Source organism: Lacerta agilis, chromosome 7 (assembly GCF_009819535.1).
Source record: "Lacerta agilis isolate rLacAgi1 chromosome 7, rLacAgi1.pri, whole genome shotgun sequence".
Classification (NCBI taxonomy): Eukaryota; Metazoa; Chordata; class Lepidosauria; order Squamata; family Lacertidae; genus Lacerta; species Lacerta agilis.
This window is the reverse complement of record NC_046318.1, coordinates 27,592,515-27,602,335: the sequence shown is the minus strand read 5'-3', so window position 1 is coordinate 27,602,335 and position 9,821 is coordinate 27,592,515. Positions and strand designations below refer to the sequence as shown.

Below are 9,821 nucleotides of genomic sequence, written 5' to 3'. Positions count from 1 at the left end.
GGGCGGGGTATGAATTAATAATAATAATAATAATAATAATAATAATAATAATAATAACTATTACTATTTATCTTGATGAAGATTATTCCAGGGTACAAGAGTACAACATGAAAGTTAACTTCTGAAGACAGATCCCCTAACCTATCCTGAAGTCCCTTCTTGAAGAAGATTCATGAGCAGCTGGTAATAGGTCAGATCCAGGGTCTCTAGGATAAAACCAGTTTTTTTATCCATCACAATCAGGTTTAGAACAGAAACTGGTTTAGTAGCCCTGTATGATGACTTCTGTCAGGAGAGAAACAGGGTGTGTGTGTCCCTGTTAATTCTCCTTGATCTCTCAGCAGCTTACAGTACCATTGACCATGGTGTTCTGGAGCAGCTCTCCGAGTTGGTGGGGCATGGCATCACTCTGACCCAGCAATTGTCATCTGAAGTGCTTCTCTGTTTATCCTCTCCAAGGAAGAATAGCAACATAAAAACAGGCCTTTTCAGTGGTGGCTCCCTGCTTGTGGAATGTTTTCCCCAGAGGAGCTTGCCTGACACCATCTTTATCTAATTTGAGGCACCAGGCAACACTTTTTCTTTTTACCTAGGTGTTTGACCTTTTGTTTGAAGGGTATTATAGTATATTAGAGACATCTTTTAGTGGGGCAGGATCTTGTCTTTTATTTGTATAAATTTGAGTGTTTTGTCATAGGTTTCTATTGACTGGGTTTATTGTAATTGCTTTTAGTATTTCTATTGTGTCTGTTAGTCATGTTGAGTCATTTCTGTGAGCAAAGTGACAAATATAAATAAAAATAGCCAGACCCCCCCTCCCCAAAAGTAAATTCCAATAATTAAAAATAATTTTATTTACTAATATGTTGGCTAACAATTAAAGAGCTGGGTGATGACACATTAACTGGAACACAATTGTATCTTGAAAAAAGGAGAAATGAACAGAGTTGACATCTTTAAGTTATGAACTGGGAAACACACAAAGTGTGGCATAGAGGAGCAGGAGGGCTTACAGTCATCGCAGGAAATGAGACCAAACAGCTACACTGCTACATCACAAGGTAGCCACTGAACACTTTGATATGATAATTGATTATTGTTCATTGATTAAAGCTGGCAAAGGAGCAGACACTATCCAGAGAAGTTTAGAATTACAAAGCTGCAGACTTCAAAAGCATGCTTAGGGCTTTGGATTCACACAATAAGCTAAAGTTTTTACTATTTACAATGTAAAACAGTCAACCCTGATGTATTAAGCAAGGACAGCAGGCAGCATTCTTTTTTAAAGGTACAACCCAGAAATAAGGAACTAATCAATTCTGTAAAAAATGGCTTCAATCTAACCCAAGGGCTCTGATCATTTCCAGATGATAACATGGGACTGATTGGCTATGTCTGGCAGCAGTTCTTATCGGCTTGATTACGGCAACTACATCACTAAGAGAAAAATTGTCCAAGACAGGATGGACAAAACCTGAATTTTCCACACACAGGCTGCTTTGAGCAAGCCAGCATTGTGTGCTTAGAAAAATAAGCCTAGGTCTCAGCCATATTGCAAAGGCACAGTCATTACCATTAGGACCAATATGCTCTCCATCCCAGTGAAGCATTTGCAAGAAGAGCCACTCCAGTCTATACAACAACCGGTAGTGCTTTGCCTTTCATCGAGTATTATGATGCAGGCAGATATCAAAAAGAGCACGGGATATGGAACTACAACCATAAGCAGCTATGTATATTACGAATCTGGAATGATACATTTCCATGTGGTAACTTGTATATTACCCATAAGTTTTAAATCCCTTGGTTTTTTCACTAATATTTCCAGAATTAGACCTGGCACTGGTCAGTGTAGACCAGCCTTTCTCAACCTTGGGTCCCCAGATGTTTTTGGCCTACAACTCCCATAATCCCTAGGTAGCAGGACCAGTGGTCAGGGATGATGGGAGTTGTAGGCCAAAAACATCTGGGGACCCAAGGTTGAGAAAGGCTGGAGTAGACAATGCTGAGCTAGATAGACCAATGGTCTGACCTCATAGAAGTTAGTTTCTGTTGGGACATCACTATGTTGGGAATTTTTGTGCTTTTACTCAATACTCCATCTGGCCCAAAGCAAGAGATTCACAACACAGTGCTGGTGCCCTTTATGTCAAGCACCTCTAACTGTTGTGTGTTGCCGGTAGAGTCCCCACCAAAATACTGTTTTCAGTGGCACCCCTCATAGTAAATTTAATCCAGCACCGAGTGAGATATTGGGGGACATGGTGACAAGGTTTATGGAAAGAAACAGGAAAGGAATTGTGGAAATTAATGGTTGGCAAGATACTACCAATGCTCCCTGAACTGCAAAGTAAAACTAACACCCCCTCAAAAAAAACAATCAAGTTCCATCTGGAATAAAATATTATCCTTTAATCTGGGTCTAACTGCTTTATTCCTGAGATGGCTCATCTCCACATTAAAAAATCTAAGGGAACATACTCAAGTTAGAATTAGTTATCACAATACATAGAGCAGGAAGGAGTGCCAAGATGAACATAGGATCTGGAACATGTAGAAAGAAAGAAAGAAGCCGGATATGCTCCCCCAAGAGGCGTATAAGCACTTAATTTGTTCCAGAGGTCCGTTCTTAACCTGAAGCGTACTTAACCTGAAGCACCACTTTGGCTAATGGGACCTCCTGCTGCCGCTGCGCCGCCAGAGCACGATTTCTGTTCTTAAGCAGAGTTCTTAACCTGAAGCGTACTTAACCTGAAGTGTACTTAACCCGAGGTACCACTGTATGTGAATGTGTGATGGTAGGTGTTTTCCATGGGTTAGAAAAGAAGCAATTAGTGTTGTGTGTTCAGACCCAGAGACCTCCCCCCTAAATAAAGACACATATGACTCAAATTTTAGTTTTGGTTTTTGGCAGAATTTAGGCCACAACTTTATTGATTACAGAAAAGTGAGTGGTTGCATAGGCTCTGGTTCGACTAGCTCCCTACACTCTTGCAGGTACCGCTGACACAGAGCTCTATTGTAGGTCAGCCAAGGGTGAACACCTGAGGTAGGTGAAAAGCCTGGCAACAGACTCTGTTCACTCCCCAGATGCTCCCCTGGAATCAGGCACAGGCACAACCCCCTCTCAGGGGTTGACCAAACCAAGTTGAGTCCCTGGATTCCTTTAACGGAATACCCTTCACATAGGGATGGTGAGACCGTTCACCCGTCCCTATCACCTGAACCAGTGCCTATCCGCAACCTTACAAGTTGTGACGATTTGCTACGCAGCAGACGAAACCCAAATGGCCACAGCCAACCAGCCAAGTGGGGAAAATTCCTGCCGTGCCCCTGTCCCAATGACAGACGACACATGACAGCATAGCAAGGTCAATTGCAAAATGCCCTAAAAATAGGGAGAGGTGGGCAGGTGTTCCGATGCACGAGTCGAAAGAGGAAGCTCTGGGACACGTGAATAGGTTTATATAGGTCCCTCAATTGTTTTACACTGCAGCCATTGGCCAGATTACACCCAGCAATGAGGGACCTACCAATCGGGTGTTGTGGCTATCCAATGACCCACCCACAACCAGGAGGTCAGTCTCCAGGTCTCACCACAACACATGCCCTCTTTTAGGGAGGTCACGATTTCTGGAGTGGATGGGAGCACTTAAGTGTGCTTCATAGTTGCACTAGCAACAGTGCAATACCTTGGAAATGAAAATCAATATAGATACGCAGAAGCACTGTATTTATACAGTGTTGAATTGATATACCGGTAGTTCCCACTTTCTTTCTTTTTTTTTTCTTTTTTTTTTTTTTTTTTACGGTTCTCCGCTACTGCAGAAAACCTGCTAGACAAATACAAAAAGAGCTGAAATCACTGGTAGTTCCCACTTTCAACTTCCATGGAGAACTCCCAGCTGATGATCCTTGTAATTGCCCTGTTCAGCTCACAGTGTGGTAAAATGTCTCTAAGCAACACAATATCTCCCCTCACCCTAGATACTGATCAAGGGATCTAGATCACAAAGTCAAATCGAAATCACTAAAGTCAGGCTGGGCAGAGGCTGTGAGTCAGAGCAGTGGAAGGCTGCTCAATCCTTCACACTCCAATAGTTTTTAAACTCTAAATCCCAAGCTCTTTTTTCACCCAGGGTTGGAGGAAGATGCAAACCCCTCAATGATTAAAAGGCAGCTTGGGGACAGTTTATGTGAGCTGGAAAATGACACCATGGATCCATGCAATGCTTTTTTTCTTTAAAAAAAAGTGTTTTGGGGTACTCTAATTTTGACTCAAGAAAACCACCATTTTATAGTTTAAATCAGGAAAAATAAATACATAAATGGACAAAAGTACAAAGATTCACAAAATGTTTAGGGGTATGCATACCCCCAGAAAAAAAGGTACTGGATCCTCCCCAGTGTCAGACTGGTGGGCTTTAGGAATCTAGTACTGTATCAGCTCAATTGAATGAAGCTCCAAAGCTGCCATATATTCAGCAACCTTTCTCCCAAGGGGAGGCTTATGCACCTTATAAGCAGTAGTGAGCATGAACCTTTAAATCTGCAATCCTATAACCACTGAACTCAAAGTTTGCATTGTAAATCTTCCACTGAAATGAGAGACAAAAGCAGCTATAGCTCATCCCACCTGTTCCTATCTTTCACCCTCTTCACCCGCCTTTGGTTAGCACACCTGTAGACAAACTCAAAACAGAGGCACAGAGAGGTGAATTAAATGACAGGGTGGCAAACAGGTGGAAGAGCCATAGGCATCTTAGGTTCTAAGGCAGAAGTCCAAGTGAGAGTGGGAACTGAGCAGAAGTTGATTAGAAAATGTACATGAATAATTGCTTTATTGAACCCCTTATTATAACAACAGACTGTAGAATCAGAATTGCCAAGAAAACAAAACTTGTATCTTTTTCTGTAACTCAAATACAAGTTGATGGAAAATATAAAACAGCTTTCAAACAGAGCAAATAAGAACCCGAGTACTGTATTTTATCACATTGCCCAAAGACAATGTTGAAGACACCCAGTATCCATAAACTTAAAGATTCAAATATATTTGCCTCTCTTGTCAACCAGGGAACAAAAAAAGTTGTACGAGTTGCAAACTCTACTGTGCCTCTTTACAGAACTGGAACAACAAAGTGGAGGACTACATCCTAAAAGAACTTACGGTACCTGAAGTTGCACAGATCATTAAAAACACACACACATCCCATTGCCTTTGAGCATTACCTCATCTAGTGAATGTCCTTATAAACCTATAGGAATATGTAAAATGAGCTGCAAAATTCTCCTGCTGCTCCAGTCTTCAATGCAGAGATACTATTAACATCATGAATGCAACTAACTTGTACATTAGGATGAAGGCCAAAGAGAGAGTTAATTAATGCAACTTGATTTGGAAGGACAAAGGAAATTGATGTCCTGCTATGATCTATGTTCATTGATCTGTCTCTAATTAGTATTTTTAAATGGTCTCTTAAAGCACTGTACTACATATTTTATGGCTTTAGTATCGTTTGACTTTAGAATCTATTGCTTAACATTTTACATTTTTGCTTCAAAATATTCGAAACATTTGAACAAATTTCTTTTCATCCTTAAAAATAATCAACAAGTTGAATTCAACCAACAAGAACACAACTTGCAATTTTTAAAAAGAACGTGATTTATAGTTCACACAAAAACTTTTCTTTCTGACAAACTTTTATGCAGATGCTGTAGTTTGTATTTTACAAATAATATGTCAATAGCTTTATTTAAAGTATAAAACTAGACTTTTATGTTTATTCAAGAAGCATGTTACTTTATCTTTGGTTTTCTAAGCTAAGAAAGAAAAGTGCAACTATGTCCAGATGGATTTCTGTTGCCTATAAGCAATATACCGTATATCCTGTTCCAGCAACTGGTTCCCTCAGCAGAGAAGGGCTGTGTTTGTGTGCAGAAGAGTGGTTCTTATGGGTGCAAACTCACATTGGGAGCACATGGGCAAAAAGTCACAGTTCAAAAGATATGTCTTTTTCATGCCTAAATCAAATAACATGTATGAATACAGGTGTGAACCCATTGAGGGCACTTTGCATACACACCGATGTGTACAGCTAACTGGTACAATGTGATTTTCAACATTGTTCAGCATATTGCACTTGAATGCGTACCTGTACCTGACTCTCAACACAGGTGGAACGCACAAACAAATATACACTGGCCAATCTGCCTATAGTAATTTTTGAACTGTACTGGTCCTACATGCCTGCTTCCATGTATAGTATCTAGACCAGTGTTGTAATCATATTTTGTATGTAAATCTACATTAAAATATGATGATGCTTTCCTATTTAAACCTCAGTAGTGCTCAACTAGTGCTACAGGATATGTCCGAATTGAAAGTTTGTTAAAAGCTTCCAGCAAAAGCCTCCTGTTCTTTTATATTAGAATAGAACTTTCAAATGGTTCCTCTCAAGATTGTTTTTTTTTTTTAAAGACAATGGCTGATTGTTGATAAAATAGTGTCAGCTTTTATTTCTTAGTACAGAAAGTATTGATCTGATGTGTAGAGATCTTTCCTATTCTAATTAATTCAAGAGGGTTCTGGAAGCTTCTCTGTGTGAAAGAAACAGAAGGTTCATGATGTTTGGGTTATTCCTTCAGAGAAGCTGAGTACAGCTGGCTTAAACTGGTTCTGTTATCTCTTCTTTCAAGGTCACGCTGACTATAACAGTAAGGCCAGAAGGAGCCTGGGTTTCACTTTTTCTCTCTGTCTTTCTTTCCTTCTGGTGTGGCGTTCTGTATATATTGTAAGGTTAGACTTATTATAAGTTATTGTGAGTTTAAGTTAAGTCTGCTGCAACTGGATTTCTTATGGACAGGGCCAATCCTGAATGTATGGGATTTGTGACCTTCAGCAGCAGTAAAGCTCTGCTGAATGAAATACAATTGCCTCTGGTCTGTTTGGGGGGGGGGATCCTGCAACATGTTTAAGTTTTCACTCTGCTAACTATACATTGGAATCTGCTGTGGATCAATATTGAGTAGAATTCCATGACAAATAGAAAGCGCTAGAAGAGGATTGGCTCTTTTCTGTAGTTGGAGAGGACCTTGTAAAGGAACAATAAAGGTGCTGTAGCCTGGACTGTTGCACTAAGCCTGTGTTAAAGCAAGCTGATTGGAAGGGGAAGCAAATCTAAATGTAACAAAGAAGAAAGTGGGGCTAGTACCTTCGTTCCCACTCCAAGTTCCTCATAAGGGTTTAAGACAGTCCTTCCCTGCCACTTCAATTTTAGAATAAATATGAAAGCTTTGGACGTGTTATATTCCTATCCTATGCTATGTCCAATACACCAAATTACAACCCTCCCCCCACCTCAGGAAATGGTGCCCCTGCATAAAACAAGAATAAGAGAAGAAGCATATAGTATGCATGTTCATATATGAAGTCGTGAGGAGAAAAGTACCCTGAAGATTCTTTTTGATGGTTTAGCATGATCTACACTAAAATGTCATGAATTGAATTGCACATTTCCAATTGGATGAATAGCTGCCACCCAATTGCAACAATTTGCATTTACAAAGGTTTCAGTTTGTGAAACTGACACACAATTAAAAATATTGTCAGTGATGTTGCCCTAACAATAGGTAAGAAATTCTCATGGCACAGGTGTTCCTTTCATGTGCCCTTTTAACACAGATACTCCCAAGGTGTTCAAGTGTGTCTGTGTGAATATTAATATTTCTCCAGCTTTTTATGCTTTGAATGAGGATTAAAGTAATAAAAAGACTCTGGTTTCTGATTCTCTGAACTGATTAAATGAAGTTTGGGTAGTCATATGACCACAGCCCTGAGCCATATAAAGGGAACACCTACCCTGCTTCATGCCGTGAGGATAAGATGAAAGGAGATTGCAGCTTGAGAGCAGGATGGAGAACAGCAAGGGGCAAAGCTCTTAATATCTAGACTGTATAATTAAACCTAGTAATATCATGTATTTTATTAGGATTATATTAGTAAGCACCAAACTGCAGTGTGGAATTGCAGGTAGGCACAGAACCTTCGGTATGTGTATTGCTGCTATAAGAGGATAATGTGAAAATCAGTGCTAATTGTCAGGATATTGTTATACATATAGCAAAAACTAGGAACCTTTATCTCCTAGCTACATGGAACAACATTTAGTTATTATTTATTATACAATGTTGTCTGAGTTTTTAGCATGTTTCATATACATTATTTCAGCAGTCCCTTACAGCAACCCTGAAGGGTAGGTAAATATTATTGGCCTGTATAGGAGATAAAATCTGGAGGGTAGGGTTGTTGTTAACTCCAAGTTTTCTTCTGCTCCAGGGACCAATGGCTTCAACTTATAAGTAAGGAGATTCCAATTAAGAATCAGGAAGAATTTTTCTGACAGTAGAAACTGTTCAACAGTGAAACAAACCCCCTCAGAAGGTGGTGGACTCTCCTTCATTGGAGATTTTTAAGCCCAGGTTGGAGGGCCATCTGTCATGGATGCTTTCATTGAGATTCCTCCATAGCAGGGGGTTGGACTAGATCAGGCATCCCCAAACTTGGCCCTCCAGCTGTTTCGGGACTACAACTCCCATCATCCCTAGCTAACAGGACCACTGGCCAGGGATGATGGGAATTGTAGTCCCAAAATAGCTGGAGGGCCGAGTTTGGGGGTGCCTGGACTAGATGACCCTCAAGGTGCCTTCCAACTCTACAGTTCTATTATTCTAAGTCACTGTACTATGCTAACAAAAATTGTAGGTAGCCGTGATGGTCCATGGGGGGTGGGGTGGGAATACAAATTAACAGTAGCTGTACCCTCTATTAGTATAATACCAAACTCAAAAGGTTTTTCATTACTCTATGACATCTTAATTGGTTCTAACAAAAGGTTGCTTTTGGGAAGTCTGTTGAATGCAAAGATAAATGTAATCTCAGAATGTAGAGGAAATCGAGTGGGGACGGAGGGAAGCAGGAGGAGGGACAAAAGAATATTACATTTGATTGAGGATTTAAATGATAAATATATGTGGGGATGGGGATGAAGTGGTGATGGCTTTGGTGTATTTGCATTGTGATGTAATATGGAATAAAATTAATAATAAAAAAGGTTGGTTTTGGATTTATACTGTCTTAGGTAAGTAGATCATCGATCTAATACTTAATGAGCACAGGGCTTTACACTCAACTCGTTCATTTTCACAGTACACCATGTTCTTCTAAATTCCCATTTTAGAGATTAAGGGAGGATGAGCTCAACCCAGTTCTCCTGGATCCAAGAGGTTCAATGTACCGGTACTATTCACTGGATCACACAGGTGTTCTAATGTACCTGGTCATCTACTCAAGCAAATGAGTGCTATCTCTTAATCTTAATTGTGCATGAGCACAACATACATCACAGTAACACTGTATTGTTGTTGTTGTTGTTCAGTCGTTCAGTCGTGTCTGACTCTTCGTGACCCCATGAACTGGAGCACGCCAGGCACGCCTATCCTTCACTGCCTCTCGTAGTTTGGCCAAACTCATGTTAGTAGCTTCGAGAACACTGTCCAACCATCTCATCCTCTGCCATCCCCTTCTCCTTGTGCCCTCCATCTTTCCCAACATCAGGGTCTTTTCTAGGGAGTCTTCTCTTCTCATGAGGTGGCCAAAGTACTGCCTTATCTTTGGATCACTGCCTTGGATCAATGCCTTGTCGTGGTGAAGGGGCTTGAATAACTCAGGGAAGCTATGAGCTATGCCATGCAGGGCCACCCAAGATGGACAGGACATAGTGGAGAGTTTAGACTAAATGTGATCCACCTGGAGGAGG

General features: G+C 40.5%; 1 non-coding gene across 1 annotated transcript; it reads right to left on the bottom strand.

Moving 5' to 3' along the window:
• Positions 1 to 3,807: 3,807 nt before the first annotated feature.
• On the bottom strand, positions 3,808 to 3,868 carry LOC117050530. The gene has a single exon (XR_004427100.1). It is a non-coding gene; the product is annotated as a U7 small nuclear RNA (small nuclear RNA).
• Between the last annotated feature and the right edge of the window lie 5,953 nt (positions 3,869 to 9,821).